The following is a 27,049-nucleotide window of genomic DNA, read 5'->3' on the forward strand; positions in this document are numbered from 1 at the left end:
AAAAGAAATGTGCATTCCTATGTTCGATGCAGCACTAGTTATAATAACAAACTATAGAAGTTACCCAGGAGCCCCAAAACTGAAAAACAGGTCAGGAAGATGTGGTCTGTAAAAGGGGATACCACACAGTTATTTAAGACAAACTTGCCATTTGTGACAACATGGATGGAGCAATAGGGGATTATACTGAGCAAAATAAGTCAGAAGGAGAAAGACAAATACCAGATATTGCTGCTTATAAATGGAATACAGAGAGACAAAGTAAAGTGTCCTGTGATGGGAAACTAATAACAAACCCTAGAAATATGATGGTAGAACTGAAGCTACCAGAGGGAGATGAGAATAGACTTTGGTGGTAGAGTATGGCTGCTGGGGGGTAGAACAACACCTGAAGAGGGAGATCCTATATATGTATATTTTTAAGATTTTTTTTCTTTGTGCATACAGAACTGGAGTACAAGCCAGAGATACAGGGGCAGTGAGAGGCTTCACCGGAGACAGAGTGGGGAGCAGAACAGGCAGATCGACGAAGTACACTGCTGAGGGGAGCAGCAGGCGGGTCAGGAGAGGTCTGCCACGCCATGTGGGTCACCTCTAGGGCAGGGGATCTAATTCACACTGAAGCGGCTGCAGCTAGCTAGAATTGGGGTACAGGCCAGAAGTGTGGGAGGTGAAAGGATTCATCAGAGACAGAGTGGGAAGCAGAATGCCCGAAATACACTGCTGAGGGGAACAGTGGGCAAGACGGGAGAGGTCTGCTGTGCTATGTGGGTCAGCTCCCTGGCCAGCATTGAACCCATGCAGCAGTGCCTGCCAATAGTTCCACAGTGCTGTGCTTTAACCTGTGTGCCACCAGAGAGGGCCCCAGATCCTATACTTCTAAAACACGATGTTACAGACCAATATTGCTTCCATAATAAAAGAAAAGAAACAGAATTCAAGGGGGAATACTGGCTTTTCGGAACAAGGTTAAATGAAACACCTGAAATGTAAAAAAAAAAAAAAAAAAGATTTGCCAAGTGTGATAATTTAGATTGGCATTTTTTTTTAAAGATTTATTTATTCATTCGTACAGAGCTGGGGTACAGGCCAGAGATGCGGAAGGTGAGATGATTCACCGGAGACAGAGTGGGGAGCAGAACAGGCTTTAGCTTCTCAGTGCTGTGCTTTAACCCGCTGCGCCACCAGGGAGGGCCAAGAATGGCATGTTTTAAACAAAGGGTTTTAATCATGAAAACTGTTACCCAGCTATACTACTTTAATTAAAAAGTCATAGTAAATAACATAAAACATATTTAGAAGAAGGAGACACCGTTCAGAAACTGATGATAAATAGGTAATGCAATGCAGAGCGATACCAGCTTCAAAATGCCACCTATGAAAACAAAGTATACTTACATATCTCCAATTACATTCTTTTCCACATTTCACCATATCAGCTGAAACTAATCTAAACTAAACTAAGCATTGCATGCTTAAAAAAGAAATTTGGATCCAGAACTCTTCATTTTGGAAAATATTTCCCCCAAAAGTCATTATAAGGAACATAAAAACTGCACTGTCATGTACAAAGAACTTTTTTGCTATTTTCTCTTTTTAAATGAAGACTAAAATCTTCTGGGGACTGACGGCACATCAAGAGGCATGATGCAGCGGAGTCTCCTCAAACCACCATATTTATAATTCAATCTCTGCACATTTATAAAAGCTGGCTTTTAAACTGCAAGCCCAATGGTCCCTTTAACTACACTTAGATGCACAATAATTGACAGCTCATTACGACAAGTGGTCTCAAGAGAGATGTCTTAGAGCTAATGGGCTGTAAATATTTTAGTCTCCAAAGTTGGGCCAACATTAAGGCAAGCAAAACTGGGTCTTCCCTTAAATGCATTTGATTTTTAAAGGCGTACATGATGTAATATAACTCAAAATAAATCTCTTTATTTCTAACATTTAAACATTGTATCTTTAAATCATTTCTTTTCAATAAAATCTATGATAATAATAGGATAACTTCTAAGTATCTAGTATCTTGAATATTGGGTGGAAATGACTTTAAAGCAATGGAGCAAACCACCTACATATCCCAAAATAAAATATTCCTGAACATTATATTCCTTCATTATTTGAAATCACTAACAGTTATGCTTAAAACAAAATTATAATTAATATGTGCAAAATAATCACAATAAGGTATTAACAGGAAAGCAGCAGGATAAAGTTTGTCCAATATGATTTTGACATTTGAAGAATGCAATACATGCTACATGTGATGTAGACAGTAAGTTATTATTATTCTTTTTGTGGGAACAATAGTGATCTTTTCCCAGAGTTTCTAAATTATCTATCGCAAGTCCATTTTTACTTTAGAATGAAAATTTTTAAACAAAATGTTTCTTAGTCTTGATTCTTTAGGTGTAGGTAAAAAAAAAAAAAGAAAAAAAAATGCTATGAAACTTTAAGTAGTCTGTCCACAATCAAGGAATCAAGGAGACCCAAAAAGAAATGTCATTTTAAACTTTATCTCTATGTTCAAACACTGGCTCAGAAAAAGAGGAAATATTAAATATATAGCATTTCTATACAAGACCTAAAAGAATAAAATGATAAATAACATAAAATTAAACTGATATTTGTAACTAACATCCTCAGTTTTTAGACTGTTAAAGACATAACCCAGTATCAGTAATAAACCTTAAATAAGGTCCACTTAGGGAGAATAACTGAAAGAAATAACAGCAAATATTGATTTTCTAAGACTGCTATCCTTTATCCACATTTATCAGACCTGCCTTTGTCAGGCACACTGCATTAGACACTGCATGTAAGTGCTGCACTTAAGCTTCATCTTTGCCTTTCATAGGAAAACAAAACAACTCCCAGGAAAGAATTTCAGCATATTTCATAGTACACTTTATACCAGTGTGTTCAGTAAACTGGCCTACTTGTCCTAAGAAATTACAACACAAACAAGACCGTTCCTACATTTAGCCTCAGCACAAGCAGGCCCAGGCCTCTCTGAACAAGCATCATCACCAACATGGCTGACGCTCAAGGAAAGTAAACAGTTCATGGAAATGATGAGAAACTAAGGCAAATAATAGTGAGCATGTGGAGTGACACCTAAAGAAGCCTGAACCCTCTGGAAATGTCAGAAAGCAGAAGATTCTGATCACCATGGGTGGTGGCTAATAAGCAAAAACAAAGACCCCTCAAAAAGTAAAGGGCAGTTAAGAAAAAGAGGAGGAAAAAATTGAGCCAGAGATGACTGAAGTTAAAGTAGCATCTGTCCACTCACTTGGAGAATATCAAGTGCTTATTAGACACTGTAAGAGAACAAAGTGGCTAATGTGCATTACCTTCTGGAAAAAAAAAAAAAAAAAAAGGCAGGGTCTCTAGGGTAGATGTATGGATGAATCACCAAAAACGAAAATGCTCTGAGAACTTACAGAGGACCCAAAGAGCCAGTAGACTGTCCAGACAGGCAGACAAGGCCACAGAATGAGCAAAGGATTGAGGGAAGGGTGTGCACTGGGCTTCAGGGAGGCAGCGTTGGGGATGGTTCCCACAGATGGGACACAGGGCCACTGAGAGTGGGAAGGCAGGTGTGAGAGAAGAGCTTGTTTCTGTTTAGGGACCACACGTGTTGGGGATGAAGCTAAGGCTATGAGGGAAGTGGGGCCAGCATAGCATGCTGCCTGTCAGGAGTTCTGACTTCGCAGAGAAGCGGGTCAGCAGAGGAATGGCAGTGGGATGGAGGTGAGAGGAATTTTGTTAACTGGAAGGGGTAAGGATTGGCAAGTACTACCCAGGAGGGAGCAAGAAAGACAGATGGCAAGAGGTTGGAGATGGATGGGTTTAGAAAAGGAACATACCAAAGGAATCCAAATGAAATGGGATGTGGTTGAGACCCCCAGAGATGTCCTTGAATCCCTCCTTAAGCCCTCCTTTTTTAAATAGAGGGTGGTCATTTGCATTATGATCCATATCCGAAGTTGCCCACAGTGGGCACTCAGACAAGCTCTGTGTTCAGATAGCTCACTCACTCTCCCAAAACACCCATCAGCCTTCACATAAGGAGAGCGGCAAGGCAGCCTCCTCAGGCAGCACCTCAGCTCTGTTGCCCCGGCAGAATAATTAGCACAGATGCCAGCAGCAGACAGCCTTCCAAAGCAGATTGCTGAAGGGAAAGGGAACGGCCAGGTCATGTGTCTGAGCGGCTGGCATCACCACACTCTCCACAGTGTCTGTAAACACACCCTGGGCTTCTTAGAGGCACATCATCTGATCTCCCTAATAAGCTGTCATGTGCTGAAAGATTAAGAAAAAGAATTCTTACATTGCCTAAGGCGGCCGTGTGGTCTGTGCTTTAAAAATTGGTGCCGTGGTAAAGAAATCTCCTCAGGAAACATTACAGAAAAGCTATAAAACTCCCTACACTGAGTAAACACTAGCAGATGGATAGCAAGGAATCTTTAATTATCTTCAACTCATTATGCAGACATTAACCTTGACAAATTAATAAAGGTGAACTAATAAACTTGGGGGCTTACATAAGTAAAACAACTACAAATCACAAAGAATGTATAGAGACATGTCGATGAAAAGCATTTCAACGGACTCCTTTTTAATCCTTAAAACTATATGGTAAAATAGCCATTGAGTGACTAGTTTTCCTTTTTTTTCCTTTCTCTTTTTCCTCTATAAGGGAGACTAAGAAAGGTTCCAAGCTATTAAATTATTTGTGATGTACAAGTCATCATCATAATTGGGGGCACACTTTCTTTTGACCTCTACAAAACTTTCATTTCCCAAATGTGACAGATAAGAAGTGCTTTTATAGCACCAATAATGATTTTTTCCTATGGGAACTTGCCAATTATAAGCTGAAAAGGAAGGAAAGACCATATTGGATATACATTTAGAATCTCAAATCACCTAAAATATAGCTGAAATATTTTAGAAGCATGCTCTGAGGATAGTTCAGGTGCGTTAAGAATCTAACCTAGAGAAATATATATTAAAATAGCGATAGGGCAAATCTGTGCTCCCCTTAGCAGCTCAGCATACCGCGTAGTGCCCATGAAATGTGTTCAATAAACAGCAAGTGGGTGGTCCATGGTTGCATCTGCAACTACTAGCCTGAATTTAAGTTTTTAAATATTAATAAATTAGAACCCACCTGGGGAAATCCATGATACACAATAACATACACAACCTACAATCCAATCAGGCATCAAGAGCTCACCAATTCACCAGACCAAACATCCTGAGGTCTTTATGTCATATTTCCCAGGCTCTGCTTGATGTATACAATGTTTAGCACACAAGGGTCTTCATAACACTGTTCAGGCATCAGGATAGTGTAGCAGTATAGAGGAAGTGTGACTTCCCTTTTTTTCTGATAGTAAATCACCCTTTATGGGAACCTGATGTTACTCCTAACTTGACTGAGGTTTTCATTACTGATAGATACTCTAAAGTTAAAAGTATTTGTTCACCGATTCAGCAACTATTTATTAATTTCTTCTGATGAGCCAAGTATTGTTCTAAGCCTCCACTGCCCCATCTGAAATGGGGCTATGCCAACCTGAGATATGTCCGTGCACAAATGCGGGGTGGAAACTGGGCATGAATACCCTCATCATTTTTTTTTAAAGATTTATTTATTCATTCATACAGAGCTGGGGTACAGGCCAGAGCTGCGGAGGGTGAGAGGATTCACCGGAGATAGAGTGGGGAGCAGAACAGGCAGATCGACGAAGTACACTGCTGAAGGGAGCAGCGGGCGGTCAGGAGAGGTCTGCCACGCCATGTGGGTCACCTCCGGGGCAAGCAGGGCTCGAACTCATGCGGAAGTGGCTTAAGCTTCTTCGTGCAGGGCTTTAACCCACTGCGCCACCAGGGAGGGCCACCCTCATCATTTTTAATGATCTTTTAGAAAAAAGTTGAAGCTGTACACAAACACACATGCAGACAGTGGATCACAACACCACAAATGCAAATTTTAAATTGTAAGTGATGAATGAAACCAAAATTGTGTATGTACATATGCATATTTTTAATATCAGAATATTAAATATGTGGATAGGATTGCAACTGAAATGGAAAAATGCACAAAAATATGTAAAAATAAACTATTATAAAATTTAAATATATATATATGTGGATAGTTAAAATGTGAGCCACCTCAGGGTTTAGAAATATTCAAAAATGAGATCAGTTGTTATATCCAAACCCCTATTACATTACTTTAATGGTGCATTTAGGTAAATATCCAAACCCCTATTACATTACTTTAATGGTGTATTTAGGTAAGTAAGACAATATAAACCAGACAACAGAACATCAAATCTAACATTATACTTAAGATATGTTACTCAGGATAAAGTTTGTCAATGTAAAAAGCAATGTGTCCTGTTATTCAGTAGGATCAAAGAGAACCAAACCTGTCAATAATTAAAATAGTTAAACTTGGCCCTCCCTGGTGGTGCAGCGGGTTAAAGCACAGCACTGAGAAGCTAAAGCCACTTCTGCATGAGTTCGATCCCCGCCTGCCCCAGAGGTGACCACCTCTCCTGACCCGCCCGCTGCTCCCCTCAGCAAAGTACTTCGTTGATCTGCCTGTTCTGCTCCCCACTCTGTCTCTGGTGACGCCTCTCGCCGCCCCTGAGGCTCTGGCCTGTACCCCAGTTCAGTATGCATAAATAAATAAATCTTTAAAAAAAAAAAGTTAAACTCACATGAATTTAATCAATAAATTATACTAAATTTACATTTTAATTATGCTATATGAAGCTTTTTAAGCCTGTTATTCCTGGAATACTAGAGTGCAGTGGCATTTTTATTATCAGTAAGATCAAATTTGGGGGTAGTTGCATATGTATTACACTTCTATATAATATATTTACCTAAATAAAAAAAAGTTATCATTTCTTTGAGAACCATCAGCACTCAAAAAATGGACATGATTATAGAGATAATTGTATTTATATAGAAATCTGTATATATTCATTGCACTGAGTTACTAATTGACATTATATAGTAATAAGTTGTATTAACATATTAATAGCTCACATTTATGTTATATCTACTGTGTTTCTACATTAGATATAAATATGGGCATTATACATATATGTATAATTCTATAATTTCCAATACAATTTATAAACATTTTTTAAAATGTAAAATTTATCACTCATTTCTCAGCATCGAAACTAACACTTAAAGTTCACTACCTAAAAAGAGGATTTCACCAGAGAGAAAAAAGAGAAAGTCTCTCACTCTGGTTAAGCAAGAGAGGTCCATGCTATTTGCAGAACTAAGGCTTCAGCACGTGACAGTGTGAGGGAGGGGTACGCAGCGAGTTATTCTGTGAAGTTCACAGTTATGGAATGGAATCACTGCTGAACATTAGAAGCCAAAGGCTGGTGTAACAGCTCACCTCGAGGCAACTAACTACACAGGCTCTGAAATGTGAGGTTGATCAAGGCCACCAGGGAAGCATATCCTTTTACAGCAGCATGCTTAGAGGGAAGAAATGTCATTACTCAGGCATCTTTGGAAGCTATGTTAATTCTCTCCGGGTGCCACAAAACAGCTCCGGAAAGCTGACTTTGGTGGGGGAAGCAGGCAGTGAATACAAACTGGGAGGATTCCAGGTGACATAAGGCAAAGACCCTGACCTGGACGTGGCCTTTGCTACTCAAGGCTGTGAAAATCTCATCAGTGCCCTCCTCTAAGCCGCTTCCCTCCTGTTGTACAAACAGAACTTGATATTGTTCCTCCCCTGCTTATTCTGGCATGGGAGTCCTCACTGATTTCCTTGCTGGGTAGCAGAAGGAGAAAGAGGAAGGCTAAACATTTGTTACAGGCTTTAAGCTTAGTAGTTAACGTTTACTCTTAAGCAGAGAGCTCAGACAAACTCTCATATCCCTTCCTGACATACTCAGTATCCACTCTGTTTCTTTCCTTTTGTGACCTCTTCAGATGATCACAGCTTGGCTCAAAACTCAACAAAGCAGTGATTCCTCTTCCCCTTTTCTGCTCCCAACATCTGCGTTACCCATCTGAAATTATTAATTATGGTCCTATGTCAGTCCCTAATGATCTTGTTAGACACTTGTGCCTCCTCAGAAGAAAGTCTCTCCAGAGTAGACATTACATCTTGAGTAAAAATCACATTGTGAGTTTGATTCAGCCTCTCCCTGTCTACCCTGCTGACAAGCCACGGCACACCAAATCGATGGGCCTGACTTAGTCTGTTTGGCATCTATGAACAGAGACATCCAGCCATCAGGATTCCACCTTAATGCAATATTGATAATGACTCAGGGCCACTGAAAGTTGTTCAGAATCAAATGGAAGTTTAATTATATTTGGTATTATTTTACAATTTGGTGTATTAGATTATTTAGCAATTGAGCAACTTGGGTTATTTGAAAACAAATAAAATGCAGTATATAAACTTTGGTTATTAGAAAACTAACAATCCACAAAAGATAATTAAATTATCTCTAGTAATATGTGATTTGCCCCAATATACCAACTCCCCATATTTCCTGAGCAAGATAAAGATAAAACTGTTTATTTTGATGTTCCAAGCATCTGAAAGAGTGAAAATGACACACTTTTCAGGGAAGACAACAACAGCCTTGGAATGCAATCTACTCTGGGCACATCTGAGTGTGAAGTTCCCTTTCCTAATTTCCAAAGAGACCCTCAAAGAATATTCTCTTGGGGGTGACAGTGTTTTGTGCTGCTATCTAAGGAAGCATTCTGAGAGGCAATCAGGAGTTAAAGCAGCAGAAGATTCTGACTCTAAAACAATTCGGGCAGTTTGATTTTTATTACAACTTTATGTAAGTACTTACCCTTCGACAAAGGAAAACTTGACTAGAAAACTGCATTGTTATTTTTCCTTTGATGAGTTCATTTATTCTCCTTTTAAGTGTAAGCCAGTGGATAGCACCTTACATCTCATGTAAATGATGGCTTTTCAAGATGTCTAGGACCACCAGTCCTGCCCATTTACCACCCCCACCCCCACCCCCACCCCCACTGCATTTCAAGTCCTATCATGTCTCCTTTTTAGCTCCTTGAAGGAGCAGGGATGAGGTTTTTCAGCAGTCAATTTATTCACCAAGGCCTGTCTGTCTAAAGGGGAAACCTTATACTTAGCATGGTGAGAAGCTGAATTAAAAAAAAAAAAAAAAGAGTAAATTGTTATAATTATAGCAAGGCTTGTACATGCAAATTTGGTTTTTCTTGAAAAAATTTGCATACTCTCTATAAGGAATCCCCAAGCCAAAAGTACACATTAAGCTTTTCAGCTCCAGTCTTTAAAAGCACTGTATTTGCCCAGGAGTCTATGAATAGATTTCAGGTCTGGCCCAGATACCCTGTTTATAAAAGAAAGGACTCTATAACATAGATTATATTTAGAAGGTAAGTCATCTATGCCAGAGGAATTGAAGGTTATCAGTCAGGTTTAGTTACACAATAAAGAATAAGGGGTTTGTTTCAAGAGGACTCCAAAACTTATCTAAAGCCTTGATCCTAAAGATAACCACATTTTTAAAAATCAATATATTTCAACTAAAAAAAATGGTTGTATTTGCCATAAAATGTTCACATTCGAGAATATTTGTGTGTGTGTGTGATAAAGAACATAATGGAAGGACAAAGAGAATTCCCAACATGAAGACCCATTTCAAATTGTCTAAATTTGACATGTGTGTCTGTCTTTAATTGATACGTGTCTTTAATTCTAGAAAAATATTCTAGATAATCAACTGTGTAAAGACACTGGTAGTATTTCCAATAGTGTTGAAAATGATAAATACCCATTTCTATTTCATAGTGGAAAAATATTTTGGGTAGGCAATATACTATTTTAGATCAAAATATTTCCATAAGGAAGAAAAGGCAATCTATGAGTTACTTGGAGCAGGCCATTCTTCTCAAAGGAGCTATTTTTACAATACAACAAATAAAACACTATTCTTAAATGAACTGCCCACCAACAGGAGAAAATTAGCCATTAGGTTAAAAGCTGCCTATTTTTGTCAGGTCTTTCCAAAGCACACAAGTTAGTGGTGGTTTTGAAAACTGTGAATCCACAAGCTTCAATAGCAGTTGTCCAAGATTACAGGTTTGTGGGAATGGATGGGAGAAAGGCAGAAACAAAATGAATCTAAACACTTTATAGCCCAGGACCTTTCAAGATGATCGCCAACAACTGAAATGATCTGTCACATGGGTTAGGTCCCAGCTTTCTGCATGGGACCTTTATAAATGGAACACATTAAAAATAAGCAAGCAATTTTTAGAAAAATATTTTTTAAAGTACAAAATGTTCATAAGATATTAAGTGGAAAAAGCAGGTTACAAAAGCAGGAGATCTCAATTTTATAAAACAAACAAAAGCAAAAAGGCAATGCACATTGCCATCTGCAGACATTCCTGCAGAATGTTAGGGATAGCCAGCAAAGGGGAGCTCTGTGGCAAGTGCTCCAAGGTGGTGTCCCACATTCCTCCCAGGTGGAAGAGGGTCCTCAGGAGTTCCTGGCCTGAGAAGGCACCTGAGACAAAGCTCAGTCTAATGTTATTCAACTTGGCACTTCTGAACATGTGACTGTGGAAAGCTACTTATTTCTGTTGGAACACCTATTGAGGTTATCACTAGCTCCCTTTGGAAAGTTTGCCAAACATAACATGACAAATTGCATAATGAAACACATAGATCTGGAGAGGATGACACCAAAATACCAATTTTGGTGATCTGTGGGCTGTGAAATTTCACATAAGAATTTTCTAAATTTTTCTACAATGAATGTGTATCACATTCATCATTTGGAGGGAAAAAATGCAATGCTTCAGGATGACAAAAGTGCTCCACACCTCTCAACTCTCTTTATTCGAAACCATTAACTGATGAAAGTGCAACTGGTACTTCAAATGCCAGTAGACGAATCTGGAAAACAGTAGAAAGATCTGACAATCTGTAAACTGCCACGTGTAGACCAGCTATAAAAGAAATGTGGTCAGAGTAAAAACCCTTCTCAGATTTCTGGTGTCCTATGAAAAGAAATTAAGCAAGGAGCCCAGCCTTGGCAAAAGATGAAGAAAAACCTCTGCCTCTCTAATTTCCTGTTTATTCTCCCAAATGCCAATCATTACATGCAGCCTTTGCAGAAGTTTTAAATGTGCAGAGATAATCTAAACACTGTTCTGTCTCTCTATTATCCCCACAAAAGACAATGTAAATAGAGGAGAAATCATAGGCAGAGAGACATTGCTACATACATGAGAAAATAAGGACTATACCAACGTGCTAAAGCCTATGTCTTAAATTTCAACTTTTGTTGTAATAAATGCTAAGCAGCATAAGCATTTTTTCAATCAAAAATCGGTTTTTTGTATATCTTCAATTTTTAGTTTTTTTTTTCTTTTTCAAATATAACAAGTTCAAATAAAATAGCTGAATGATGTTGCAATGGCCTTAACAGTGGTTCAGTCTATGTTCATTCTATGCTCAACATAGTCTACAAATTAACACACTGTAAAAAATAGTTGAGTACTTCAAGTAAAATACTATCTATTAACAAAAGACAGCTGCTCAGGTTCTCTATGGCAACTCTGTGTCCATAAACTTGACTAATGGATGCACACAGCCTGACACCTAGGAGAAAGGTGAACCTCCCCCACCTTCCTGCCCTCCCCCCAAACCCCCCCCCACACACACACACATCCATCACTTCCAACACTGAAGCCTAAATGGTTAAGTGGTCAAGTTATGCTACTAGTTTGGGAAACACAGAGTTGATGATGGTTTCCAGAGGACTACAGTTCTGGAGTTATAACTGAAAACTGCTGAGTTAATTAAGACAATGGTTGCCTCCTGGCCCTGGCAAGAGCAAAAAGATAAGATTTATGTGAGAATGAACTTACTCCATCTGTGCCTGGCACATAAATCTTTCTTTTCACTGTATTAGGCTTGTACTTGAACTCGTTCTGCTTGTTTTCCAAGTAACTCTTGGCTAAAGCCAAAAATAAAGCCCTCCTGTTGTTATCTGAACCCAGCTTTTTTAATTCGATTAGCATTACTATATACGTTGTTTGTGTGTGTGTGTGCATGAGCCAAGCACAATGCACTGCAAGTTGGGGGGGAGTGGAATTCAAAATATTTTTAAATCAAGAAACAATAATTTTAGCTCCCTGCACAAATATTAAAAAATAATGCATAATCATTTTATTTCCCAATCTTTGACATTCAGGTCCCACATGAATTCACAATTGAAAATGGCAAGATTTTCCAAGTAATAAGCTACCAAGATTGTATCTTACAGTTTTATTTTAATATTTTTACCAATATTTTCCAGAGAATGCACCAACCATGTGTTCAGTTTTTATCAGATCAACTGTGTCTAGAAAAGAAACCCTGGCACGAAAATTTTCACACTTTGAGCAATACCATTTCAAGGACATTTATTGTATTAGGCTCCAGAGGCATGAATTCATACCTTCCCTTAGAGGGGATCATTGTATGATGCATTAAGTGTCAGGAAGACTTTTTTAAAGATTTTATTTATTTATTTTTACATAGAAGAACTGGGTATAGGCCGGAGGTATGGCAAGTCAGAAGATTCAGAGACAGAGTGGGGGAGCAGAATAGGTAGACAAATCGCTGAGCAGAGTAGCCAGCAAGGAGGGACAGATCTGCTGTGCCCATGTGGGGCATTGAACTCAGGCTGCAGTGGTCATATCACTGAGCCTTAAGCCCTAGGCCCCCAGGGAGGTCCTCAGGAAGACTATTCATCCAAGGAGAGTGTTTGCATTTTTCAAGTCCATTCAGGCTAAAGCTCTTATTAAAAGCAGCTAATAACATTTCTTTGATATCATATATTGTTAGAGACTCAAAAAAAATAGACCAGGCTTCTGGTTCCTTATTTCTTATACAAGCTGGAGAGTGAAGAGCTTCAAGCTCTGCTGGATTTACCATTTCTTCCTCCTCCTTTCCTTCTCTTCCTCTCTCTCACCTTTCCTTCCATTTTCTCCACTTTCTTAGGGGGTCCCCCCCCCCACAGCTATTCCCTGCTAATACGTAACCCAAGTTTGGGCAGCTGCATCAGTATCCACCAGCATTATAATTAATTAAACAATCTGACAGGGCAAGGAAAAAAATGTCTTTCAGTAATTTTAGTTCATTTTTCTTTCTTTCTTGGCTGCTATATCCAATTTTAATGGTAGGGTATATATTTGACATTCCTGACAAAGAAATAGGAAGACACTGTTCCTTTTGAAATCTTAAAATAACAATAATTAGCATCAGCATCTCCAAGCTTCGCAATCCACATGTCAAAAAGGAATTCCAGCTGATGTATCCTGTTGGTCAGACTTTTGTCTCAGTGCACTATTTGGTCAAGTCTCAGTTTCTTTCCTGACAGCCCTCTGATTACTGCTCCCTCCATGCAATATTTGTCAGTTGGCTTCCAGCACCACCAACCCCCCCAACACACACACATATCTTTGGTTTTCGTGTATCATCAGCTCTCTCTTGTTTCCCTAATATTGCTTCTTCCTTTAAGGGTGGGTACCCTTGAGTTCAGTCCTCAAATCTCTTAATTTCCCCTTTACATCCAATTCCTTAGTAACCTAGCAAGGTCTCAGAATTCCTACATTTAAAAAGTCAGGCATCTCCCTGAATTCCAAACCTTATATCCAACCATCTACTGGACATCTTTATATAGATGCCTAATGGGAATCTGAACTTTCACACATACAAAGCCAATGTACAATCTTCCCCCATTCAAATCTCTTGCAGTATATTTTTCCCCAACTAGATAATAGCTTGTCCATCCTTCTAGGTCCCCCAGTACAAAATATTGGAAAGATCCTCACCAATTCCCCTTTTTTATACCCTTCATGGAATCCATAAGTTAAAAACTATTAATTCTTCCTTTAAAATACAATAGATCAAGAATGCTCTGAATCTGATGCTCTGAATCACCTCTATCTGTGTCTAAATTAATGCATGCATCTCTTGACTGAATTATCAGGATAACCTGCCATGTGATTTGAATTTAGTGACATTATACTACTTGTGGATTCAAGTCCTTCCAGTGGCTCCACATTTCACTCAGAGTAAAAGCCAACATCTTCACAGTGGCCGATGAAGACCACCCATTATCTACCCTCCCACTTCCTACCTCACATCCCAATACTTTGCCCAGCTACTCAATCTAGAAAAATCCCCTTGTTCTTTAGACATATTAGACTCCCCCCCCCCCCCAGCATCTTAAAAGCCATAAGTCAAAACTCAGGTCACCTTCTCAGAGAGGCAGAGGGAGGCCATCCCTGTCCATCCTTTCTAAGATGATAATAACCCTGCTTTCCCACATTGCTGCATTTTCTCTGTAACCATATAATGTGGATTGTTTATTGTTCTCTCTTCCCCACTACAATATAAGCAACAAGCTAAGTTTTTTAATGTTTTTTATGTACTTCTCCGAAACTAAGCATGCCTGAGGTAAGAGAAAAATCCAATAATCATTAAGTGAGTGAATAAGTGCTCCTTTTTAACCTATTCTTTGTTTTAAGAAGGTCCAGATCATTCATTCATATAAACATATATCAAATGTAAAGGAACAAGGACAAATATGGTCACAAATGGGAAATAGCTGAAGATGGGTAATGGTTATATAATATAGGGATACTTTTATACTATTTTTCCTACATAGCATTCTACAACCTTACTCTGCCCTAACTAATTAGCCACTAGTATATGAAAAAATATTGGGGGTTCCCTCTTCGTCTCTATCACAAGGAGTGCTAGAATAATCTTACATAATCAATGATAGCCTTACAATAAATTCCTAGCAATAGAAGAATTTGCATAATATATTAAACACACTACTAATCTTCCCTTCAGAAATTCTCAATCAAAATACAGTCCCAAAATAAACTCCAGTAGTACTACTCAAAGATGGTCCATAGAATGGTATCAGATCTTGGGCCTCCCTGGTGGCACAGGGGTTAGTCTCAGCACTACCAACCACGAGGCCTGAGTTCCATCTCTAGTGAGGGAGCTAACCCACATGGCACAGCAGACCACTCCTGTCTCACCTGCTATTCCCCTTAGCAGTAGATTTCAGTACACCAACCTGTTCTGCTTCCCACTGACTTTGGTGAGTCTTCTCTCTCTCTTTCTCTCTCTCTCTCTCTCTCTCTCTTACACACACACATACACACACATAGACACACCACACTCTGCCCTACACCCCTGTTCTTCTATGCAAAAATAAATAAATAAATATGGGGGGATAAATGGTACCAGATGGCAAATTATGTGTTACTAAAGTCTAGCTCATTGAACTAGTATCAGTGGGGATATCTGCCCTATGTGATCATGTATTATGCAAATATTTTTTCCAAACTATACATCTTTCCAGTGTAGATAGTTTCTCCTACAACAACAAAAACATTTTTAATTTAAAATACTTTTTGCACTGTTTTAAACTTTCTGTCATGGTTTCTGGTTCAAAATGCCTCTTTCCCACCACAATACTGTACAAAAAAAAAAAAAAAAAGAAATCCATGTTTATAATTATCTTTTTTGCATGAGGTGATAAAGATTCTGCTTTATTTTTACAGATCAGTAGGCACATGTCCCAACACCTTTAACTGAATAATTCATCTTTTTCCTACCAATCTGAATGCCAGGCTTATACATACTAAATTACCATATATACTTATCTTAAAATAGACTATATGTTATTCATCGATTTACTGTTAAGCCAATACCACTGTCAATAATCAATGACTTATGATATTCTGTAACATTTGGGCTGACAAGTACTCCTGATAAATATTTCTTATAATTCTGGACACATTTTACAAGGTTATTCTTCCAGATAGACTTCAGAATCATTTTTGACAAGTTCCCCAGTTTTGACACAGATTGTATTATGTCTTTAGTTTAACTGACAGAACTAGTATTTTTGTATTAGTGTAGAGAATCTTACTTTCCAAGAACACCATACTTCTCTCTACCAATTTGAAATGTATTTTATGTCCTAAAGTTGAGCTTTATACTCTCCTCGCTTAGTTTCTAAACATTCCCACATAAGTTACTGCCAACTTTTATACAGTTCTATTGTTATTGTAATAAAGTTTTTTTTTTTTTTTAAATAACATATTATAGGCCCTCCATGGTGGCAAAGGGAACTAAAGCTCAGCACTGCAGGCTGGCTGCAGTTGCTTCAGCACAAGTTCAATCCCCTGCTCTGGATGTGACCCACATGGTGTGGCAGACCACTCCTGACCTGCCCACTGCTCCCCTCAGCAGTGTACTTGTCAGTCGACCTGTTCTGCTCCCCACTCTGTCTCTAGTGAATCCTCTCACCACCCCTGCCCTTCTGGCCTGTACCCCAGTTCTGTATGTATGAATAAATAAATCTTTAAAAATTTATATATATATTCTAACATTCTTGTTGGTAGTTAAGTGATCTATTTTTAATATTTCTGTAGTTATTCCACAACCATAGTCAATAAAGTTCTTCTAATAGGTTTAATAGCTTTTTAAGGGAGTCTAAACTTCCCTGTTAATTCTATTCATACTCTCGATTCACTCAGTAAAGAAAATCAAGCACTTCATACATTTATCTTAAGTTAGCAGTGTAAATGAAGATCGATATTATATAAAAAATATGTACCTGATCCAAGGAACATAAAATCTATTAGGGTATATAAACCACATATACATGCATATATTGTTGTCAAGATAGATGCTACATGGTCTTTAAAATGGATTCAGTTAAACTATAGATTACAGAAGGACACATTGCAGAAAAGCAGAGAATGAGAAGATAGCACCTGTTTGGAAGTACAGAATGTCAAGATGTGAAAAGATCAGAGGGGTAATATTATAGAGAGATGTGTCCTTCCGTAATCTATAGTTTAACTGAATCCATTTTAAAGGAGGAATAGAAAATGACCAAATTTTGGTTGAATCACAAGGAACACTAGAGAGGTATTAGAATAAATTGTAAATTGATCGCTCTGAAGGTAAGATTAATGTGGTTCTCAGTTGATAGAAAATTTTCTATCATGCACACTGGATTGCATTCCAAAAAAGAGGACTAAGGGGGCAGGAAACAATTGTGGGGTGAACTGGCCATGAGAGGAACTCAGGCAGAGGAATTAATGTGGTTTTACAACATGGGCCCAACATTCTTTGACACCCTTCCTATTGACAATGGTGTCCACGCTTTCTCCTCTTGAACCTGAACTTCATGACTGCTTGACAATAGAATCCAGTCAACAAGACACTGCACTTTTGCCCAGGCTCAAACCTGATCAAGTTTGTGCCTTTCACATAAGATCTCTTGGGACACTTCCTCGTACAACTCAGCCATCGTGCTCTGAGGAAGCCCAAGCAGTCACTGGAGATCCCATGAAGAGATAAACTGTATTTCCTAGTCCTTAGTTCTGAACTGAAAGCTGGCACCAACTTGTCAGGCACATGAGTGAAACTTCAGAAGCTGACCATCTGGTCTCCAGTCAAAATACCCCCACTGATGCCACAAGGAGCAGAGATCAGCTCTTCCTATGCAGATTCAAAATTTCTATAGTTTTAATAAAAGCACTTATTCTTGGTCTATTGCACTGCAGCAGTAACTAGTACAGAAGCCAACTTAGAGGCCCTCACAAGAGCACAGATCAATAGGGTGAGGGAACACATTCAATAGTTGCTGTGAGAAAGGGTTAAACTGCAGCAAGTTCTGAACATATATAATCAATAGGAAGAGTACAGCCAAAAATTAAAATTTAGCCTCTTCTATCTCTGAACAAGAATCACAGACACCCTATTTTATTGCGCCTCACTTCATTGTGCTTTTCAAATATTGTAGTTTTTAAAACTGAAGGTTTGTGGCAGCCCAGCAACAATCAAGTCTATCAGCACCATTTTTCCCAAAAGCATGTCGCATTTTTTGTATCTATGCCACATTTTTAGCAATAACATATTTTTAATTAAGGTATGTACATCTGTTTAGACCTAATGCTACTGCACACCTAAGAGACTACAGTATAATATAGTATAATAACGTAATTGTTATATACACTGGGAAGCCAAAAACTGTGTGTGACTCACTTTATTGTGATATTCACTTTATTGCAGTGGTCTGGAATTACATTCACAAATCCCTAAGGTGTTCATGAAATTAGTGAGAACTATTTACTTACTAATATTTTGAAATTGCATGTTGTGGTAGGTTAGAGGATTATAAAGTCCACATCTACTCCCTCTCCCTACTCATTTCATCCTGTTCGTGAAAAATGAGTACTTTCCTGCCACAGTGGTAATGAGCTTGGCCATGTGACCCGCTTTATCAGTAACAGCTGAAAACATGATGGATCAGCTCCAAGTATAAACCTTAAGAGACACTGCATTTTTCTGCCTGGTCTGTACACTTCTGTCATCACAGATGATGCTCCAGGTAAGTCTCAGGGGAGAAATTCATGCAGCATTCCTGAACCTAGAGTCATGCCCAGAGGAACCCATCTTAGGTAAGTCAAATTCCAGCCCACATACAGAAGCACAGGGAGAGACACTTATTGTACTAGATAATTGCATAAATAAATACTTAGGTCTATGGCACTGGTTTTTATTCTTACAGAAATCACTATTTAATAAGTATATTTACTAATACTTGGGAATTACCCACTTCCCACATCACATCCTAAATATAAAAGATCACAATCCTGATTACTAATACTTAGGGATGCCTCTCATTTAGAGAAATATAAATAGGCTGATAAATACGTGGATAGTTTACATGTTTCTATTTGGGTCAATTAGCTGATTGAGCTTTCTATAGATGGACACAAAAGAAATTGGTTTAATAAATTAGGTATTTTTTCCCCTCATCTTTTGAGTTCTCAGTAGAGCCACACTCACTGGACTCACTTGATGGGAAGGGATTTTCTGATATAAAGTATCAAATGTGACAATACTGGAGACCTCAGTCTAAAAACAACCTTTAGGAATTTAGCACATTCGGGCAATTCTCAAAGTGTTGTACCCAATATAAATTCAGGGGGTCTGGGAGATTAAAACTATTTTCATAATGATACAGTGACATTGTTTGCCTTTATTTTTCACTTTCATTCTACCCTAAGATGCAGTTTTCTAGAGCTTTATCATTTTGATATCACAATAGACTAATTGCAGAAGCAAGTAAGAGAATCTAGACAGATTAAGACAGGTATTTGGAGATTTGAAAATATAAAAAGCAGTACAACTGTTCTCACCAAATTGATCTTGTTTTCAAAAATACAGTAATTTTTGTTACTAAAATTTTCTTTATTATGTTAATATGTAAAGGGCTTATTATCAAACATTAACAAGTAAATACTTTTTAATGTCTCTATTTTCCTTTCTAATATGGCAGCTACTTAGAAGACACATAAACTATAGGTGTCCACGACCCTGAAAAATTTCCAGGGTATGACATCAAATTTTTTGAGATGTACTCTGTACTATGGCATGGTGTACATGTCAGTATGTTAAAAAAGTACATTGGAAGAGCAGATTTTAAGAAGATTGTCATCAAAAGAAAGGAGTTTGTGGGTTCCTACAAGAAAAAGTCCTAGACCTAAATACCTTCACCAGCATAACCCTGATAGAAGTGACAGCCATATGGCTTCTTTCTGTAAACTTTTAATTCTGCTTAAAGCAATCAGGTTGAACAGTGCCTTTAAACTAAATAATCTTTGCTGATACCAAAAATGTCCTATTTTTGCTCAAGCTGCTCACATGGTGCTTACAAGATGCTCTGAGACTCCTAAAACAAACAAAAAAAAAAAATAGCAGTAAACTATTAACATGAGCTGTTACTTGTATTTATTAGTTACTTTGTCCCGAAAAGACTCAAGACATTCCAAGTATATTACCAAATATAAAACTTTTGTTAATAACCTCACAAGTACACAGTTTCTCTTTCCATATTTCAGAAGAGGAGAATATTATTAGCTAATACAGAATAAACTACAAAGCAGGAACACCATCTCCCTAATACCTCATTACTGCCATGAAGTCATTTACACATCACACCACACATAAAGTGCACAACCTTTGGTCCACCACTATTGAAATTTTTGAAAAAACATCCTATCTCTTCCTGTTTTAACGTAAACTGACTTCAGAACATCCTTTGTACCTTCACTGTCTATCTAGACAACCTGCACAAAATCCTTAAACCTGTGAGATGTTTTCTAAAAAGACTATCAAAGACTTACTGTGCAAAAAATGAGTCACTAAACTTAGATATTCTGGCACCACAATTTTCAGGGTGACTCAATAGCACTACAAAGTCTATTAAAAAGGCTGAAACTACAAAATTGACTTTTTTTTCACAATTGAGGCATTAAGCTCTCTTCAAAAACTTAGGTCTATTGTAAGCAATATGAAGCAATATAAGGAAATATGTCCCCTACTTCTGCAATAGTTATCATATCTACATATAACCTACACTACTATTCAGTGTAGAGCAAAGTTCCAGAAAATGGGCAACGGAATAAGGGGGAAAAGTTAGCTAATAACTGACAAGAAGAAATGATGAAATTTATGAAGGTGAATGAGGGTTACAACAGTAATGTCAGTTTCTATAACAAACATCCAAAAATATATAAAGGCTTGACGCAATGGAACTGTCTCTCTCTCTCTCATAATTTATGTTCCTTCCATTTATAGTTATATTGGAAGGTGCTACAAATATGACCATCACAGATTTTCATAATCAGATGTCCTCAGTTTTTGGAGTGGACCCCTCCCCGGTTCAACAATTTAGGCTCACATTTCCTTAATCCTGTTTCCCACCATCCACTGTGGTTCCATAGTCATCGGCATCCAAATAGAGAAAGAAGGAAGACAGAGCATGGGGTTTGGAAGTTTTGTTCCAGATTTGACGCACATGACGACACAGATGTTCACACAGCTGCTGTGTGTGCCCTCGTGGGAGGCAGTGCACAAGAAGAAAAGATAATATGCTTAAACATAACGTAGAACAATATGCCACCATCTATTTGTTCTGGAAACAAATAAAACAGGCCAATCCACCAAGGCAGAACAGGCCAACGGAACAGGAATCAGAAATGATGCACTTGTTCACCAACAATGGTCTAAATTAGATTCTGAGTGTCAACAATAGAACTATACACATAACCTATACCAAAAAAAAAAAAGTGCCATTACTAAACCAACGTGGGATGTATTCTTTGTATTCTAATATATGTATACTTTCATTAAAGGATAATGGAAGGATTCCTTTCCATAAAAGTACATCAGGTTATTTTACTTGTGTTATGACTAATTTAACAAATTACTGAAATGTGGTTCTCTTGCTATTTCTTAAAAATTATCCTGTTATTATTACTCCATCTGGAGGTGGGTGTCAGTTGGAATGGTGAAGCTAGTCCAGGCTGCTTACATATGCAGAAAAGCTGTTTAATTTATTAGTATTTCTCTTTTGTTCTCAATAGTGAACTAAAAACTAGCAAAGCCACTGAGCCTGGCCAACAAGCCTGGCCCAGTACACAGCCACCCATGTTGCTGTCTGCACGGTGAGGGAGGATTCTAAGCCAGCTTCTGCAGCTCTGGAGATTCACTCCAGAAGCACAAATCCATGTTCGCAATCCTCAATTCCTATGCCCACAAAAGTGAGCATTTCTCTAAGAAATTAAGAGGAACAGTAAACTCTCACTTACCCAGGTTCATACCACAAATGATGGGATGCCCCAACTCCAAGAAAAGAGCAGATGCTACCAATTCCAAATTGAGACAAATGTCCACGATGGGCAAGATAAAATGTTAGTAACTCAAAATAGTGCATGGTCCCTGCTGCTTATCATGGGATGAGTCCTGAGAAGGTGAACAGGAAAATCTTTATGGGGAAAACCATATATTTCTTCATATATGCACTGGGGATTCATGTCCACAAGCAAATTCATGTCCACATAGCCCAAGTTTCCACAAGGAAACCAGCCCTTGTCTTCTTCATGCAACAACAGGACCTCGGGGGCAGAGCTATTGAACGGGTATGGAATCATCCTAGTGAAATCATTCCCAGGACTCTTTAAAAGACTTTCTGTGACAAAGGGAATGTTCTATGTGCTGGCTAGTTTGTAGCCTTTAGCTACATGTGGCCATTGAGCACATGAATTCAAATAGAGTGGAGGACAAACTCCATTTTTAATTTTCTCAGTTTAAATTTAAGTAGCCACATATGGCTCCTGAATATAGTGGACAGCACAGATCAGGTCTTTCTTATGGTGTTTGACCAATCCAATGTATAAGAAAATAGACTACTTTAAGTCTTTTAGGAGGTAATTTCCTCCAGGGACCAGTTCACACATCTATATAGCATATATATGATATATATGCATATATAGCATATAATTATATATATTACATTTTATGTACCTCAAGTATATCTCATACATATATGCATACATATGTACATACACACACACATATATATTAAATACAAATAAAAACAAACATATAGGTATTTCTTTCCTGTAACTATTTGAAAACATTCTATCTTGGTTGAGTCATGGGTTCAACCAAATTTAGATGCCTTCAATTCGTTCTACAGCAACAGTTCTCCAGCTCTCTAGTTATACAGCTCCATTTTAAAATGAAAATTGCATTATTCACTATTTACAATGCTATGCTTTAATTACTGTTAAGATACCATATTATAACCAAAAACACCTACTGCTAATTAAGTAACTCTTTATTTCATCTACATTTCCTCATGGAATTGTCAAAAACATACACTTGGAGACAATATTTATTTAATGTGTGAGCAATCCTTGGTATCCCTGCGGATTTCAGGGCTCCCTACAACATCCCACAGATCCTGGGCCTGGGCAACACACAGGTTTGAAGCCGACCTCCAAAGACCCTGTCCCTAAGTGCCCAGCAAATAAGTGATAAAAGGTTTTGGACTGAAGCTAGAGAAAAGATAAAAAAGCAATTTCCCTAATGATTGGAAGTCAAATTTTTTCAGTACGATCTTATAGTAGGTTTGATTACTACAGTTAAGAACAATTATCATTCTAGCTTCAAAGAAGATCAAGGTCTAATGATTTAGATTGCCTAAAAGTTTATTTTTTCTAACTCAACCTTTATATGATGTTCCTCAGCTCTCTTCCTGACATCATTTCATCAAAATGTATTTTTTGCTCTCTGTATGTGATTAAGTCATGTTTGTCTGTGTCATTTTTGAAATCAATTATGTGAGGGAAAAAATATGGCTAACATTAATTTTTTTTGCTGCCATTTCACACTAAGTAATCTGCACAGACTTTTGAAGTCCTTTTCCAGCAAATTAGCCACAATCTCTCCGTTTGTTGTCTCTAATGTTACATTTATGTCCAAATGCTACTGAGTTATCTTGGTGTTTCAATTTGTCTTAACTATTTCATCTCAACTTCAATTCTACCATTTTCAATTCAGAGATTAAAAGCAGTATTCTTCTCCACTCTAAAGTCCCAATGACAAAAAAAACATGTCACAAGTCTATTTTTACTATTTAGAGGTAAGGGATATTTTCTAAATTATTGCTCACTGAATTTGGGAACTGTGTTAGAAGAGAACTAATTCATTCCCTGTCTAGAGTTGACCACGAGCATATCCAGAGAGGGGATTTATTATGTGGAGGCAGGTGATGTTTTATGAGTAACATATTGGGTAACTTGGGGACCTCTGTTAGAGAACTGAGTCATTTCCGGGCTGGAGTTGACCATGATTTGACAAACCATATCAAGCTGGAAGTGAGAAGTCACTTTTGTAAAACTAACAGAAAGAAAGACCCCATAAGCATCACAGATCTACTATTGTAAATTTGGGGAGGATTATTTTCATTCCACAATTTCTCAGGAAATGTTCAAAGAACTAAAATGTTGCAATCCGAGCGGAGACCAGATGGCAGTATTACTGGATAATGGTACAACTCTGTTTTGACCACTGTGATCTCTGTATAAGGATACTAAAACCTCTAAAGAGATGCTGTGTCTGAGGTGATACCCTGTCAGGTTCAGCACACTAGTGTCTGGCACTTTCTGGCTCTGCCGGGCCCTCTCTGGACACGCCCCTCTCATCGCAATCAAATTCCCAGGACACCTTTAAAAACAGGAGAACTGGCAGATGTTGGTCCATATTACAGAGAAAAAACTATCAGGTAAAAACTAAAGCTTGATGCTTTCAGCTAGCTTACAAAAAGGATCCATAAGTTTAAGAATCTCCAAAACTGCATTATAGTTGATAGTTACTAAATAACTCATAATTCCCTCCCTGAAAAGGAAACCTCATAGAAAAACCCCATGATATAACAACTTTAGCCACAGACCAGTTTATACTTTCAATTTCTCTGGACTTCCTAGAATGGTATCACCCACTGAGAAAAGAAGAACATAATTTATCAAGATAAACTCAAATGAATCTTTCAATTAAAACAATATGTATATACTTACTGAGACACACTAGCTTATTACACATCACCTGCATTTACTGCTATAGACCAACTATTCGCTCAGAAGAGTCATCCTTTAAAATGTCTGGCAAACTCAATATTGAATTCAGAAAGCTGAATCTGAGGTTTTAATTCAATTCAAAATGGCAAGCATCAGCAGCATAAAAATTGCTTCTTGGTTAAATAGCCTGAGTTGTAATTTATTCAAGATAACAAAAAAATTTAATGTCATAAATTAGTTTTTAAAGTACATACACTTACCTTTTAAGGAAGATCACATTTCAGGATTCTGTATCATAGAGAACTGTCTTTTGCCTGTGGAGAAAAAAAAGAAGAAATTCTATCCACTGATAACAGAAAGTGATGAAGGTGAATTTTTTTAAACCTGCTATAATTTAATACTCTGGCTTTACTTACTACGATAAACAGATGGAAAGCATTGGAATATTTCTTCACTTATATCTAAATGAAACGTGTTCAATATTTTGAGTCTATTTATTTGACTTCTAAGGAGCAAGTAGATGAAATCAAATGCAAGTACATAAAAATAAATGGGAAGTTGTAACAAGTAGAATTAAAACATTGACTTCACAGCTGTACCAATGACATATACTTAAACTTTTTGTTCAGTTTCATGAATAAATGTATATATGAGAGAAAACTCTGTTCACATTTTTTCTAGTAGGAAAACGAGATGATACTAGGTAATGAACATAACAAACTATAATTTGTGGTTTCCTGTTGAATGCACCTCATTGTTTAGGCTCCATTTTTCTTAGCTACAACTTTTGGATCAAGAAATATATATCTAAAAGAAAGCAAATCAAAATAGGATGTCTCTGATTAATTACTTCCAATAAATAATTAATGAAAAAACCTAGTCAAAAAATACTAAATATGAATTTCTGTTCAAAATTACTTCATGTAAGTGAAACTATTCTATTTTAACATATATTCTCAAATCCAAGTAAGAAGTAAATGGTACTTAGTTAATCATTACTATTATTAACTTACTCTGTGAAGTCTAATTTAAAAAGCCAATAGGAAAATGTCCATAATTCTGACTGATCTTGGTATACCAGGTTTTATGCATAAGGTAATTTAACTTTCAGAAGGATTATAATGTGTAGATTCAGAAAGTCACCATTATTTTTTAATATATTTATTACATCATCCTTCACTCTTGTACAATGTATGATTTCCCCATGAAATTCTCACCACCAATTCACCTGTTCACCATTACCATAGTGAACCATGCTCTTCCCACCCCTGTCCTGGTCCTTCATCCTTCCCCCCTGCAGAATGCCTCTGGTCTATAGTTGCCTGATGATTTTGATTTTTAGTTTATTATAGTTATTTTTTTTTTCTGATTCCTTATTTGGCTCCTCTACATTCCTCCTATAAGTGAGACCATTCAATATTTTACTTTTTCTTTCTGGCATAATCCCTTCCAGCTCCATCCATGTTGCTGCAAAGGGCATGGGTATAACCTTTTTGATCACTGAGTAATATTCCATTGAATCACCACTATTTCTGACTCAGAGCTTGAATGGTTTGAAATGACTGACAATGCATAAATTCAAGATCCTGATGAATTTCTCTCTCTCTCTCTCTTTATTTCTATCTCTCTCTTTCTCTCTCTCTCTCTCATGCACATGCACACATCACACAGTGCACATCAGATGGGATTATGGGACTAGACAGTCTTGTTTTGGTGCCCACCTTTACAGACAAAGAAAGCCCTTTTGAAGCTTTAAATACGTAGTTTTCCCAACATCTTACTAAATGGAGGATGTCTCCTATAACCACATCCAACCCTGCAAACAGCCAAGGTGGAGTCTGACCCTCTCTGGCCACAGTTAACTCCAGACGGCTTGCCTTCAAAGCAACACCAATTCTCCACATGGACTCTTCAAAGCCAGCCAGCACATGGCAACTTTTCTCTGCATTTCTTTGCTTCAGGTCTCAGCCATCATTACATTGGCCAATACATCATTACATTGGCCAATACATTGCCATCATTACACTGCCAATACAATCAAGTTAGGCTAATAGGCTAATAAGCTGCCCATTCTATTGTTTGAATTACAGCTGCAGGTGACCTCTGCTTACAAAAGGAAACCATGCTATATTAATGACTGAGCCATGGATCAACCACACACACAGTGGCAAATCATAATCTGTGGCATACTGACAGCTGGGATGGGGCTCTTTGTAGACCTTCAATTCATAACTAGCAGTTCAGAAACAATATATCTAGGATTTTCACAGAATATTATACTCAGGACTGTTGGTGGGATGGGAGATACATGAAAAAAAACTGAATCTGCTGTAGTTCATTGAGGGATATGTGAATAATCATTGTAATATTCGTTTTCCTTTTATATTTAAATTTTTTCATAACATAAGTTAAAAAGGTTAATAATGAAAGCTATGAGTGGAAATGTGAAACAGAGAGAAATACACGGATTATAAATATCACACTTTTCCTATTTTCCAAACAGCCCTCA

General features: G+C 37.6%; 1 protein-coding gene across 1 annotated transcript in view; it reads right to left on the bottom strand.

Moving 5' to 3' along the window:
• The window catches only part of PLCB4 (phospholipase C, beta 4), a 322,936-nt gene extending 298,076 nt beyond the window's left edge, over positions 1–24,860 (bottom strand). Inside the window, exon 1 of the mRNA XM_004687176.2 lies at positions 24,801–24,860. The gene's annotated coding sequence lies outside the window, so the exon portion shown is untranslated. The remainder of the gene's footprint in view (positions 1–24,800) is intronic.
• Positions 24,861–27,049: the final 2,189 nt, after the last annotated feature.

The sequence above is a fragment of the Condylura cristata genome, unplaced genomic scaffold, assembly GCF_000260355.1.
Source record: "Condylura cristata isolate star-nosed mole 26May11 unplaced genomic scaffold, ConCri1.0 scaffold00022, whole genome shotgun sequence".
Lineage (NCBI taxonomy): Eukaryota > Metazoa > Chordata > Mammalia > Eulipotyphla > Talpidae > Condylura > Condylura cristata.